General features: G+C 34.1%; 3 non-coding genes across 3 annotated transcripts; all 3 read left to right on the plus strand.

The window, feature by feature from the left end:
• Positions 1–685: 685 nt before the first annotated feature.
• Positions 686–758, plus strand: trnav-aac (transfer RNA valine (anticodon AAC)). The gene has a single exon. It is a non-coding gene; the product is annotated as a tRNA-Val (tRNA).
• Positions 759–2,630: 1,872 nt separating this feature from the next.
• On the plus strand, positions 2,631–2,703 carry trnav-cac (transfer RNA valine (anticodon CAC)). The gene has a single exon. It is a non-coding gene; the product is annotated as a tRNA-Val (tRNA).
• A 3,280-nt stretch (positions 2,704–5,983) lies between these two features.
• Positions 5,984–6,056, plus strand: trnav-aac (transfer RNA valine (anticodon AAC)). Its single transcript has one exon. It is a non-coding gene; the product is annotated as a tRNA-Val (tRNA).
• Positions 6,057–15,000: the final 8,944 nt, after the last annotated feature.

Raw genomic sequence — 15,000 nt, forward strand, 5'->3', positions numbered from 1 at the left:
GCTATTTTTATTGTTACATTTACGCAATGCATTTAGAATATTCTTTTATCCAAAAAACTTACAAAAGAGAAAGAAAGCTATTTTCTTTCATATACATGTATATACAGTATATATATATATATATATATATAATACAAAAAAATGATTTGAATTAAGTTAGGAGTACTGTATATTTGATTTGCAGTTGTAAAACCCCCAAAAAATAAATGCAAGAAGTTATTATATATTCTGACCGCTAGATGGAGACGTTGTACATTATCCAAAATTAATTCTAAGAACGAGCTAGACTTTTATTTGTAGTTTTATGTTGTTGGTTAACGAGAAGTCTGCCAGTGTGAACTGCTCATCTGTGTGTTGTGAATATCCTAACCAGTCACCGTGTTAACTTAGATGTAGTCTACTTTTAAATCTAAAAAAAAAAAAATTGTAATGGTTATTTTAAGACAAGAAGATCAGCTGTGCTGGAACAGGTTTTGCAAGCACAGTATTGTCAAGTGCATTTCCAAAATCCATTAAGCACAATAGTGAAACTGGCTTTCGTGAAGGTTGAAAGTTACAGGAATTTTGATCAGAAGGTTGTGCTCCGGCCCCAGCATTGTCAAGTTGCCACTGTTGAGCCCTTGAGCAAAATCCTTAAACCTATCTGTAAATAAATAAATAAATTAATGAATTATTAAATTTCATAGTTCCCGTAGTGTAGTGGTTATCACGTTCGCCTAACACGCGAAAGGTCCTCGGTTCGAAACCGGGCGGGAACTTATTATTTATTCTAGAAGTGTTCTCATTAGATGTTTCATCGTTCACCTGCACTTGGAAATCACAAAGAAATGAATGCAAAAAGATAGAAAAGTCTCTGTATTCTGACCACTAGCCATTATAGAGTTAAGCAATTCTAAGAATTAATTCCATGTTTATAAGGGGAAACCCGCATAGATGATGACTGACTATGATTAGTGAATATTTCTGCACATTATTATCTTTATTCTATGCAACCTTTATGCCATTTTAGATTACCAAGCAGTAGAAATTTTGCCACCAGACTGGAGTAATTTTAAACTGCTCATAGGTTCATTTGAGTTTTTCTTAAAAACTTTTTTGTTATTAAATAAAACGGAGATTTGATAAAAAAAAAACTACTACGTATAATACTATGATTTAATAAGAATGATTTGCAATAAAATCTTGTGATAATCAGCACATTATTATTATTATTATTATTATTATTATTACTATTATTATTATCCAATAAACCTGGCAGTGTGTATTGTGACAGACTGTTGACTTTTTTGATCCTCTTTTGTAAAGTTTTGGATAAAAGCTTATTCTAATTCATAGCGTTAATGTAACAATAACAATACTAGTAGTAGGCTAGTAGTAGTAATAACAACAATAACAACAATAACAACAACAACAACTACAATAATAATAATAATTATTATTATAATTATTATTATTATTATTATTATTTTATAACTATAAAAGATTACATTTAAGTAGACTTATCATAAAAAAATTCAGAAATGCTTTATTTATAAATAACCTGGAAATTAGCCCAACTCTGTCCATCCTATAGGGTGAGGAATAAGTGAGCTCAAGGTGGATGGAAGCCTAAGGGTAGACAGAGACTGTCATTGGGCAGCAATCCGTATGATGTATATAAACCCTAGCTTTATAGTTTTATTATTAATTCTAATACGTTTAGCTTAAAAGTATTTTTTTGAAGGAAAAGCTTCGTATAATAAATTGCTAAAAGAAGTCTTCATGTTAAGAATGAATAGTACACAAACACATTTCCAAAACCATAATAGGTTATTTATGAATAAAGCATTTGTTAATTATTTTATAATAAGTGTACTTTACAGTTATATCAATAATAATAACAACAACAACAACAACAACAACAACAATAATAATCATAATTACTACAACTACTATTACTGCTGCTATTTTTATTGTTACATTTACGCAATGCATTTAGAATATTCTTTTATCCAAAAAACTTACAAAAGAGAAAGAAAGCTATTTTCTTTCATATACATGTATATACAGTATATATATATATATATATAACACAAAAAAATGAATTGAATTAAGTTAGGAGTATTGTATATTTGATTTGCAGTTGTAAAACCCAAAATAAATAAATGCAAGAAATTATTATATATTCTGACCGCTAGATGGAGACGTTGTACATTATCCAAAATTAATTCTAAGAACGAGCTAGACTTTTATTTGTAGTTTTATGTTGTTGGTTAACGAGAAGTCTGCCAGTGTGAACTGCTCATCTGTGTGTTGTGAATATCCTAACCAGTCACCGTGTTAACTGAGATGTAGTCTACTTTTAAATCTAAAAAAAAAAAAAAAAATGTAATGGTTATTTTAAGACACGAAGATCAGCTGTGCTGGAACAGGTTTTGCAAGCACAGTATTGTCAAGTGCATTTCCAAAATCCATTAAGCACAATAGTGAAACTGGCTTTCGTGAAGGTTGAAAGTTACAGGGATTTTGATCAGAAGGTTGTGCTCCGGCCCCAGCATTGTCAAGTTGCCATTGTTGAGCCCTTGAGCAAAAACCTTAAACCTATCTGTAAATAAATAAATAAATAATCTAATTAATTATTACATTTCATAGTTCCCGTAGTGTAGTGGTTATCACGTTCGCCTCACACGCGAAAGGTCCTCGGTTCGAAACCGGGCGGGAACTTATTATTTATTCTAGAAGTGTTCTCATTAGATGTTTCATCGTTCACCTGCACTTGGAAATCACAAAGAAATGAATGCAAAAAGATAGAAAAGTCTCTGTATTCTGACCACTAGCCAATATAGACTTAAGCAATTCTAAGAATTAATTCCATGTTTATAAGGGGAAACCCGCATAGATGATGACTGACTATGATTAGTGAATATTTCTGCACATTATTATCTTCATTCTATGCAACCTTTATGCCATTTTAGATTACCAAGCAGTAGAAATTTTGCCACCAGACTGGAGTAATTTTAAACTGCTCATAGGTTCATTTGAGTTTTTCTTAAAAACTTGTTTTTTTTTATAAAAAAAAAACGGAGATTTGATTAAAAAAAAAAATACTACGTATAATACTATGATTTAATAAGAATGATTTGCAATAAAATCTTGTGATAATCAGCACATTATTATTATTATTATTATTATTATTACTATTATTATTATCCAATAAACCTGGCAGTGTGTATTATGACAGACTGTTGAGTTTTTTGATCCTCTTTTGTAAAGTTTTGGATAAAAGCTTATTCTAATTCATAGCGTGAATGTAACAATAACAATACTAGTAGTAGGCTAGTAGTAGTAATAACAACAATAACAACAATAACAACAACAACAACTACAATAATAATAATAATTATTATAATAATAATAATAATAATAATTATTATTATTATTATTATTTTATAACTATAAAAGATTACATTTAAGTAGACTTATCATAAAAAAATTCAGAAATGCTTTATTTATAAATAACCTGGAAATTAGCCCAACTCTGTCCATCCTATAGGGTGAGGAATAAGTGAGCTCAAGGTGGATGGAAGCCTAAGGGTAGACAGAGACTGTCATTGGGCAGCAATCCGTATGATGTATATAAACCCTAGCTTTATAGTTTTATTATTAATTCTAATACGTTTAGCTTAAAAGTATAAGGAAAAACTTCGTATAATAAATTGCTAAAAGAAGTCTTCATGTTAAGAATGAATAGTACACAAACACATTTCCAAAACCATAATAGGTTATTTATGAATAAAGCATTTGTTAATTATTTTATAATAAGTGTACTTTATAGTTATATCAATAATAATAATAACAACAACAACAACAATAATAATAATAATAATTACTACAACTACTATTACTGCTGCTATTTTTATTGTTACATTTACGCAATGCATTTAGAATATTCTTTTATCCAAAAAACTTACAAAAGAGAAAGAAAGCTATTTTCTTTCATATACATGTATATACAGTATATATATATATATATATATATATATATATATACAAAAAAATGATTTGAATTAAGTTAGGAGTACTGTATATTTGATTTGCAGTTGTAAAACCCCCAAAAAATAAATGCAAGAAGTTATTATATATTCTGACCGCTAGATGGAGACGTTGTACATTATCCAAAATTAATTCTAAGAACGAGCTAGACTTTTATTTGTAGTTTTATGTTGTTGGTTAACGAGAAGTCTGCCAGTGTGAACTGCTCATCTTTGTGTTGTGAATATCCTAACCAGTCACCGTGTTAACTGAGATGTAGTCTACTTTTAAATCTAAAAAAAAAAAAAAAATGTAATGGTTATTTTAAGACACGAAGATCAGCTGTGCTGGAACAGGTTTTGCAAGCACAGTATTGTCAAGTGCATTTCCAAAATCCATTAAGCACAATAGTGAAACTGGCTTTCGTGAAGGTTGAAAGTTACAGGAATTTTGATCAGAAGGTTGTGCTTCGGCCCCAGCATTGTCAAGTTGCCAATGTTGAGCCCTTGAGCAAAAACCTTAAACCTATCTGTAAATAAATAAATAAATTAATTAATTATTAAATTTCATTATTATTATTACTATTATTATTATCCAATAAACCTGGCAGTGTGTATTATGACAGACTGTTGACTTTTTTGATCCTCTTTTGTAAATTTTTGGATAAAAGCTTATTCTAATTCATAGCGTAAATGTAACAATAACAATACTAGTAGTAGGCTAGTAGTAGTTATAACAACAATAACAACAACAACAACTACAATAATAATAAAAAAAAATAATTATTATTATTAATATTATTATTATTATTATTTTATAACTATAAAAGATTACATTTAAGTAGACTTATCATAAAATAATTCAGAAATGCTTTATTTATAAATAACCTGGAAATTAGTCCAACTCTGTCCATCCTATAGGGTGAGGAATAAGTGAGCTCAAGGTGGATGGAAGCCTAAGGGTAGACAGAGACTGTCATTGGGCAGCAATCCGTATGATGTATATAAACCATAGCTTTATAGCTTTATTATTAATTCTAATACTTTTAGCTTAAAAGTATTTTTTTGAAGGAAAAGCTTAGTAGGCCTATAATAAATTGCTAAAAGTAGTCTTCATGTTAAGAATAAATAGTACACAAACACATTTCCAAAACCATAATAAGTTATTTATGAATAAAGCATTTGTTAATTATTTTATAATAAGTGTACTTTATAGTTATATCAATAATAATAATAATAATAACAACAACAACAATAATAATTACTACAACTACTATTACTGCTGCTATTTTTATTGTTACATTTACGCAATGCATTTAGAATATTCTTTTATCCAAAAAACTTACAAAAGAGAAAGAAAGCTATTTTCTTTCATATACATGTATATACAGTATATATATATATATGTAATACAAAAAAATTATTTGAATTAAGTTAGGAGTACTGTATATTTGATTTGCAGTTGTAAACCCCCCAAATAAATAAATGCAAGAAGTTATTATATATTCTGACCGCTAGATGGAGACGTTGTACATTATCCAAAATTAATTCTAAGAACGAGCTAGACTTTTATTTGTAGCTTTATGTTGTTGTTGGTTAACGAGAAGTCTGCCAGTGTGAACTGCTCATCTGTGTGTTGTGAATATCCTAACCAGTCACCGTGTTAACTGAGATGTAGTCTACTATTAAACCTAAAAAAAAAAAAAAAAAAATGTAATGGTTATTTTAAGACACGAAGATCAGCTGTGCTGGAACAGGTTTTGCAAGCACAGTATTGTCAAGTGCATTTCCAAAATCCATTAAGCACAATAGTGAAACTGGCTTTCGTGAAGGTTGAAAGTTACAGGGATTTTGATCAGAAGGTTGTGCTTCGGCCCCAGCATTGTCAAGTTGCCACTGTTGAGCCCTTGAGCAAAAACCTTAAACCTATCTGTAAATAAATAAATAAATATAATTAATTATTAAATTTCATAGTTCCCGTAGTGTAGTGGTTATCACGTTCGCCTAACACGCGAAAGGTCCTCGGTTCGAAACCGGGCGGGAACTTATTATTTATTCTAGAAGTGTTCTCATTAGATGTTTCACCGTTCACCTGCACTTGGAAATCAGAAAGAAATGAATGCAAAAAGATAAAAAAGTCTCTGTATTCTGACCACTAGCCATTATAGAGTTAAGCAATTCTAAGAATTAATTCCATGTTTATAAGGGGAAACCCGCATAGATGATGACTGACTATGATTAGTGAATATTTTTGCACATTATTATCTTTATTCTATGCAACCTTTATGCCATTTTAGATTACCAAGCAGTAGAAATTTTGCCACCAGACTGGAGTCATTTTAAACTGCTCATAGGTTCATTTGAGTTTTTCTTAAAAACTTGTTTTTTGTTATAAAAAAAAACGGAGATTTGATAAAAAAAACTACTACATATAATACTATGATTTAATAAGAATGATTTGCAATGATATCTTGTGATAACCAGTACATTATTATTATTATTATTATTATTATTATTATTATTATTATTATTATCCAATAAACCTGGCAGTGTGTATTATGACAGACTGTTGACTTTTTTCTTCTTCGTTTGTAATTCTTTTTGTAAATCTTATATATATATATATATATATATATATATATATATATATATATATATATATATATATATATATATATAGGCCTATGTATAAAAGCAGCAGGCTTTGGTAAATATGTGAAAATAGTTGTGTCATTCTCAAAACTTTTGGCCACAGTCTTGGACATTTCTTTTCCATTTCTTGTCCACATTATGGACATTATGTCCCTTCATCTCCACTTTGTCATTTTAATTGTTTACTTCTACCACAGTGTACTAGGAAACGGTTTTTAAAACGTATTATGAAAGAAATAGAAATGAAAAAAGATAGAAAAGTCTTGATTTTAAAGAACTACACATTTATTGGAAAATCTGTATATTGGTCAGAACTCACTCTTTCAATTATATCTTTACATTTCATACGCTGGAGGATCTGAAACTATTCTCAGAAAAAAATCTGTCTGTATGTCTGTCCAGCCAGATTTTGTCACATCACACACCACTGGTTGCACTGGCTGAACTGAATTTAAATAACTTGCAGTACTCAGACATCTGCCGGAAGTTAAATCAAATATTTATGCACCATAAGTGAAATCAAAACATTGAGTAAAAAATTATGAACAGAGTTATGAACATTTATGTTCTTGCTCAATGTGAACAAACATTTGCACCAATAGATATTAATTAGAAAATGTAAACTGAATATTTTTACTGGGTACATTAAAGCTGATCAGATTATTTACTATCTTTATAAATTACAACTAGTATACAATATATCAAAAACATAATTGTAATTTTTTTTGTGCACCAATTGTTTCTTTTCAAGTCAAGTATGCTTTATGCAGGGCATGCACTATAAAGTGTTAGGATTAGTTTGTTAGACACATGAATCTACATGTTTGAAGTTTATTGTTTAAGGACATTTGGCTCTGGTCCATTCTGAGGACATGTCCAAGCCCATCGGATGTGGTGATGTTTGATTTCCAGTGCCAGACTCTGGATCATTGTTTTCTTGCACAGTTATTCAGTGGAGAGCTTTTCAGGCCTAAAAGATGCAACATATTCTTCTGAGGCTTGAAGTTGATTTTGTTAGCAACACATTTTACTACTTGCTATCATTTGAGCAATACAGCAGAATTGGTTATTGATTTGTTAAGTTTTTATCACACAGATGTTTGCCTTTGATTTAATGCCTTACTGCTTCAACTTCTACATTTTGGCATTTGGCAGACTTACATTTTTTTTTTTATCTCATTATACATCAGAGCAGTTGAGGGTTAAGGGCCTTGCTCAAGGGCCCAATAGTGGCAACTTGGTGGTTGTGGGGTTTGAACCTGGGATCTTCCGAACCGTAGTCCAATACCTTAACCACTGAGCTACCCCTGGCCGCGCAAACTTCTAGATTGGCCATGTCAATTTGTGCTGCATTAGCCTTACTGATCAGGCTTTCCAGGTAGGTGGATGGCTAAGATTTGAGGTGAGAGCAGGAAGGCCATCGGTAAAGACATGCTCTTCAAGTTGCAAATGGATGTCTACTGTATGCCCTTTGATCTATCATCAATTGTGCTTACACATGGTCCAGTCAGTTGCAACCAGAAATTGTATGGAAGAGATGGAACATCTCTGACACTCCTGAAAAACATTCCAACGGATTTTCCTTTACTAAGACATCGCAATTAAGCTTTAGATAGAACATCCCCATTGTTGAGACCATCTTTGAAGGAACTCCATATGATTGTATGGTCTTCCATAGAGAGTCTCGGTGCAGACTGCCATAGGCTTGACAAAGGTACGTTTTTTAATTCAATGCACTGATTAATGATGTTTCTAAAAGCAAACATCTGGTCAGTGCAATAATGACCTTTTCTGAATCATTCTGAATGTTCTTCTATCAGCCTCGGGTCAAGGACTGTATCAGCAGGAAATTTTAGATGTAATTTAGAGCAGTGTGACGCATTGACAGTTATCAAAGTTTTAAAGGTTACGTTCCTTTGGAAAGCTTGACAATTAGACCTTTGCTCCAGTTGTCAGGCACATGGCCTTCTTTCAGATGTTCCTTAAGGGTTCTGTGAGCATCTTGTGATGTATTAAGGTCAGTTATCAACATTTCATCATAGATTTAATGGGCAACCTGATTTCTGCTTCAGTTTGGGGACTAATGTTAATGTCAAAAACATAATTTGCTAGTGGAGGGCTGTAATGTTCATCTGGTTCCAGGCAGTTGAAAGCTTCACAAAAGTATTGTACCTATCTCTATGCCTGATCGTACTCTGTTGTGAGGTTGTTTCCATCCTTGCCTTTTACAGGGGCAGACTGGTTAGTGTTCTTGACAACAAGTTGCTTTGTGGTGTTGTACACAGCACTTATTTCACCTCTTGCAGGAGCACGTTCACCTGCCAAATCCTCAAAAAAAGTTATTTTGTCTTTTCTGGCACACTTTTTTTTTTTTTTTACCTCTTTCTATTTGATTTTGTCGGCCTCTTGGTGACCGAGCTCAAAAGCTTTGCTTTGAGTTGTTTCCTTTTCTCTATATTCTGCCAAGTACCAGGTGGTACCCAATCATTGTACTTTTTCTTTATATATCCCTAGACCTTAGTGGTTGTCTCTTTCTACTGTCTTCTGATGGATTCCCACTTTGTGTTGACACTATGGTCTTCATCAACTTTAGTCAGAGCAGCAGAAAGATTTTTCTTTTAATTTCCAGAGCAAACAGATGTTTTGTGTAGGAAGTAGATAACACCAGTTGCATAGTTGTTGTCTAAACAGAAGTCAATCAGATGCTCACTGTTGGCATTTATCACACTACAGAAGTGTTTCCCCATAGCGCTATCACTGTTGGTATTATCAACCCTGCCTTGACATTTCTGTCTACTATGATCATTAACATATCAAGCTGAGGGACTTTGGAGATGCCTCCTGTAACTACTTGATGTTTAACTCTAGGATGGTATGCTGAAGTGTTTGTTGTGTGCTCTGATCAGTCTGTCATGTACTGCTTTCAATTCCAACAAGGTGTTGACTTCCCGCTTTGAAACTATAAGATCTGCATGATATGTGTACAGTAGGTTGTCCTGTCCATAGTGCAGGATAACTGCTTTATCACTGGTCACTCAGGATCTAGAGTCTGTCCATCAGCATTTACCAATCCTCTAAATGTCCAGTCTCTATTTTCTCATCTTGCTCTTGACCTTTGCTGTTTTTTATGTCTCAAACAGAGTGCAGACATTCCACTGTCATTAGGCGGATGTTGATTTTAGTCCAGAGTAGACTATCTTGCATACTCCGCACTTCCCACTGGAGGCTTTCATCTGACCTAGTCATACTGATAGTTGGTTGGCTCAAGTCCACTGTGGAATGCATGGTTTTAGCACTGTCATTTCCATAACGTTGTGGGATTTTTTTTTACAGGGTGGAGTCTTTGGCACCATTCCCAACTCCTCCCAAACCTTGAGGAACAGGTGCTGATGTTTGTCTTGTTTCTGCCGGGAAACCTGACAGGGAATATTCCACTCACTGTATAGCTCCCAGGGGTCTCTGAGACACCCAAGCCGCCCTACCATGACAAGGTGTCACAGCAAAGAGTGTTATTCAGGTGCATATGAAAAATTATAGTTGTAATGAGGACCTAAAATGAAAAATATTTCATAAGTGAAGAAAACCAAATAAGCCATGTTTCCAACTAAGGGGCCAACAACTGTGATACCATATAATATTTTAAATTCTCCACATAGTCCTTAGATAATTATATCCATGAGGTATAATAGGCCAAAATAGCTGTCCAGATTTCATGACTTCCTGCATGCCTGCTTATACAAATATATGTTGGATATAGCTGATGTTATAGTTGGGTTTTTAAAATGGGATGATGCCAGGAAATGATGTTGTGTTGATGATGCCATGCGATGATGCCATGTTGGATGTCGGCAAAACAAATAATATTGCAAAATAGAAAAACAGTTTTTATTTATATCCTGGGCTTTATATAAGCAGAGAAGGTTATGGACATGCAATCCTGGAAGAGAAAAGTAAAAATATTGTTTGTGTTTAAAACAAACCGAAATGCAAAGTAAATCATTTCTGATCCATGGTATATAACGAAACCCTTTGCACGATAAGTGCACTTTTTTTTTTAAAGGTATGAAGTATGTATATAGTCAGAGCAGGAGTTTGAACAAAGTAATTTGTGTGTATTGAAGGGTATAATGCAAAGTGACTGAGGGCAGCCTGGATTTAAATAATACAAGATAATTCATAAATGATGACGTTGAATATTTATTGAAATGCTGCACTGGTTTAGGAATAGTTCTTTCAGGCTCTGTGCATTTGATATCTATTCTACTGTATGATGTGTGGTGTTAATGTAATCCACAACTATTGTCTTAAGTAAATAGGGCTCTTACACCTTATAATCTGATTATAGATCTGGAGTCTAGATCAGGTAAGGCAGGAATACACCCTAGATGAGACACCGGTCCATCACAGGCCATAGATGGTACGTAATGAGAAGTATTAGGATAAAATATAAAACATCTCATCATAACTAGTCTACCTGATTTATTTGAGCATAACATGAGACAAAACACTTCCTAAAACACACTGTTCCCATCCTGTTTTATAACCAGAATGGGAAACAATAATTATATTATTATATAATTTATAATTATATAATATATTATATATTATTACAATAATTATATTATTATTAAATAATTTATTAATACAATTATGGTCATTATAAGTGTCAGTGTACATACAGTACTATACATGTATTGTGTGTGTGTGTGTGTGTGTGTGTGTGTGTGTATGCATGTACTGCTTAAAGGACTCAGTCAGTTGAAAATGATGCAATGAATATTTAACTATACACACTTTGCTAACACAGTAAAAACTGGGGCCAGAAATAGCCTAATCCTCCTTCTTCAACCCTAAAGCTGGTGCAATGTAACGACACATTCGTTTTTCACAAGATTAAGACAGAAATAGGATAGTCCAGTACAGCAGTTTCTTATTCCACAAACACACACATTGTATACTACATAAACACATGAGTGTGTACACTGTTGGAGCCATGCTTTTACACTATGCATAGATATGGGTTTTTAATTTTTTTGTCAGAAATTGAGACTCATCAGACCAGGCAACGTTTATCCAATCTTCTATTGTCCATCTGTGGTGAGCCCATAAGAACCGTAGCCTGAGTTTCTTGCTCTTAGTTGACAGGTGTGGCATCTGGTGTGATCTTACATTTGACGTGTTGTGTGTTCAGAAAAGATCTTCAGCATACCTCGGTTCTAACGAGATGTTATTTAAGTTACTGTTGACTTTCTATCAGCTCTAACCAGTCTGGCCATTCACCTCTCATCTCTTATATCATCAGGGTATTTTCACCCAGAGAATTGCCACTCACTGAATACGTTTTCTTGGTATACCCTAGGTATGACAGCTGTGCGTGAAAATCCCAGTAGATCTTTAGTTTCGGAAATACTTACGCCAGCAACAACTATTCCACGTTCATAGATCACCTTTCTTGCTTGTTTTGATACTCAGTTTGAACTGCAGCAGATTGTGTCGACCATGTAAGACTAAATGCATTGAGTTTCTGGTATGTGATTAGCTGATTAGATATTTGTGTTATCGAGCAGTGTACCTAATAAAGTGGCAAGTGAGTGTAGTTATACATATAAGAATAGGATGGAATATTTAGAAATACATATCTGTGAGAAATGGTAGTTAAATTGAAATAGGAAGAAGAGGATACGCATGTTTTTTTTTTGTGAATTGGGCACATTACTGCCTAATAGCAGAACAGCAGGCTATATACTCCTAACAAACACCTTTAGAATATGTCTGACAGGTGGTAAATGTAACTCTAACACTGAAATCATGTGTGATTCAATTTTCTCTATTTCATTTCTAGAGCTGCTGCCATTTGCATCCCAGCCAGACCTAGCAAGTTTGCATATGCATGGCCTCGTTCAAAATTTCCATCAAGATGCCTCACATGCCAATGAACTGAACTGCAAATGAGTCATGTGGCTCTTTTCATCTGCTGCTGGTGGCGAAGAGACTCTAAGGCAGCTCTCACATCCCCTGGAAAACCCTGGTTTCTAGAGCTTACCCAAAGGGAGGAGTTGTGAACTTGTGAAAAGACAAACCACATTCAGCTGTGTCATTTCATAAGATTCCAACATCCCCCGTAGGATAAATCATGGCCTGTAATTGTGGCAGTTCAAAACTGTTTTAGTGTACTCTGATGGAGTGCGAACAATAACATGGTCCCAGCAGTATACTTTTCAACCCCAGACCCAATAGCATCCCGCTGCCTCAAACATGTCAGGCAGAATAAGACAGAAATCCAGTGTTCCACGGACCATATTCTGCCAAATGCCTGTCTTCACATAGCATTTTAACCAGACTCTGACAACAGCATTTGAGTCAGCCGATTTTCCTTGTATCTGAGATCATATTCCCAGTTGAATCTCCATCTAACTTGCTTCTCCTAGACACTGATTTTCATTTGGTAGAGTACACACTAGCCTACATCCCAGGATTCAAGGATGATAGGCCGTGAAATACCAGTGAGTTTTTCAGTGTGTAGGGTTAGAACAAAAGTCAGTAAGGAGTCCTGAGGGGAAAGCCAAGAAATGTCTGTAACGTTTTGGATTGACGTATTGGCGTTGCGAGTCAACAAGAAGACCTCTTTTTTTTCCTCAAATCAGTGGCACCGAACAGATTATGGGCAATCCAGAAATCCTAGTCAAAAAACATAGCAAATAATGATTGAATTTCAAAAAAATATGCAAGGGTCTAAGCCAGGAACATGGAAAACAAAGGTATCAATGCATAATATGGTAACAATGTGATTACTTCTATTTATCCTTCCATCCATCTATTCATTATATATACCGCATTATATACATCTGGCGCAAAATATGCTTGAATGTCTGAGTAATTAACGTGAGTTTAAAATTAACACACAGACACAGTTCCTTCTATAACCTCAACTCTATGCAATGTCTTTGTCACATGTTTAACAACAAGCCTACAGGAGGCTGTCTTGAAGTCCCATAATTATTACTCCTGCTGCTGATGGTTTATTTTTGTTTCCTTCAATTAGAAATAGAATCCTATAAAAGCAGAATGACACATTAAAGGGAAAGTGACTTAGCAGGGGTTGTTTGAAAGTTCCAAACACTTAGTAGTGGGTATGTGGAACAGTGCTGAAGTGATGAGCTGGTGAATCCTAAAGAAACGCGCCCAAATGACATTCCTTCAGTTGATGTTTTAATGATCCCAGCAGACTATTTAATTTTCTTGACATTGCAGCAATGTTATTTGCTGATGTTCGGCAACCATTGCATGTGTTGCTCAAAACCCTGACCATCCACTGAGAGGATCCATAGTCTCAACCACCTAAGTCACCATTGCTCCACGGACAACACACAAGCAGGTTCTCTTTCTGACAGCCTGCAAGGGGCACAAACAATGAAAATGTTACTATAATAAACAAATCATAAGTCACTTCACCAGCATAATTTTTTATCATTTTAATTGTTTCTTTTAGCCAGATTAAGGTTTATCTTTTAGCCAGATTAAGGACATCTAGTTTAGCTTAGATTCACCTACAAGATGATGTGGCTACACCAAAATGCTTACGTTGTTCAGACTTACAAACACAACCAGAATCATTTTCATCGCCATCTAATCATTTGGTGATCCTGGAAGAGACCACACCCAGCTGAAATGCTTTGATAGTAGGATAAAGGTTATGCAGTACATTAGGAATAAACTGATTCACAGTGATGCGCAAAACTGAATAAATGCGCAACAAGCATGGCAGAGATACCATTTTTTCCTTTCATTTGTCTATATTATGAGTTCACATGTACTTTTAGAAAATGCAATAAATATTGCAATGATTCTGATTATTCCTTTCCCTGTAACAAGCAAGTGAAACGTTAATAAGCTCTGTAAGAAAGCAGACAGAGAAAACACACTTGTGCTTTCTTTCATGTAAACCATATGCCTCTGAAGAGCCAATTAGTGTTCAGCACGCATGATAACACACACTGCCACCCCCAACCCATAGAGAGACAGAGAGAGAGAGACAGAGAGAGAGAGACAGAGAGAGAGAGAGACGGAGAGCGAGACAGAGAGAGAGAGACGGGAGAGAGAGACGGAGAGAGAGTGCACTGTGCTTGTTTTTAGTAGTCCTTTTTTTCGATTTACTGGGTCATTTCATGTAGGCAATTTGCAGTCTGACAGTCTCGATCACAGCAGACTGTAAACGAGGAGGAAATAATTCACTTATGAGTAGAAAAAATTCGCCTTTGAAAATACAGATGAACTCATAAACTAAAGGTTTTCCTAAAAGGCCGTTATTACACAAGTGGTGTTAAGAGGTTTGACGCCA

This window comes from Clarias gariepinus, chromosome 11, assembly GCF_024256425.1.
Source record: "Clarias gariepinus isolate MV-2021 ecotype Netherlands chromosome 11, CGAR_prim_01v2, whole genome shotgun sequence".
NCBI classification, from domain to species: Eukaryota; Metazoa; Chordata; class Actinopteri; order Siluriformes; family Clariidae; genus Clarias; species Clarias gariepinus.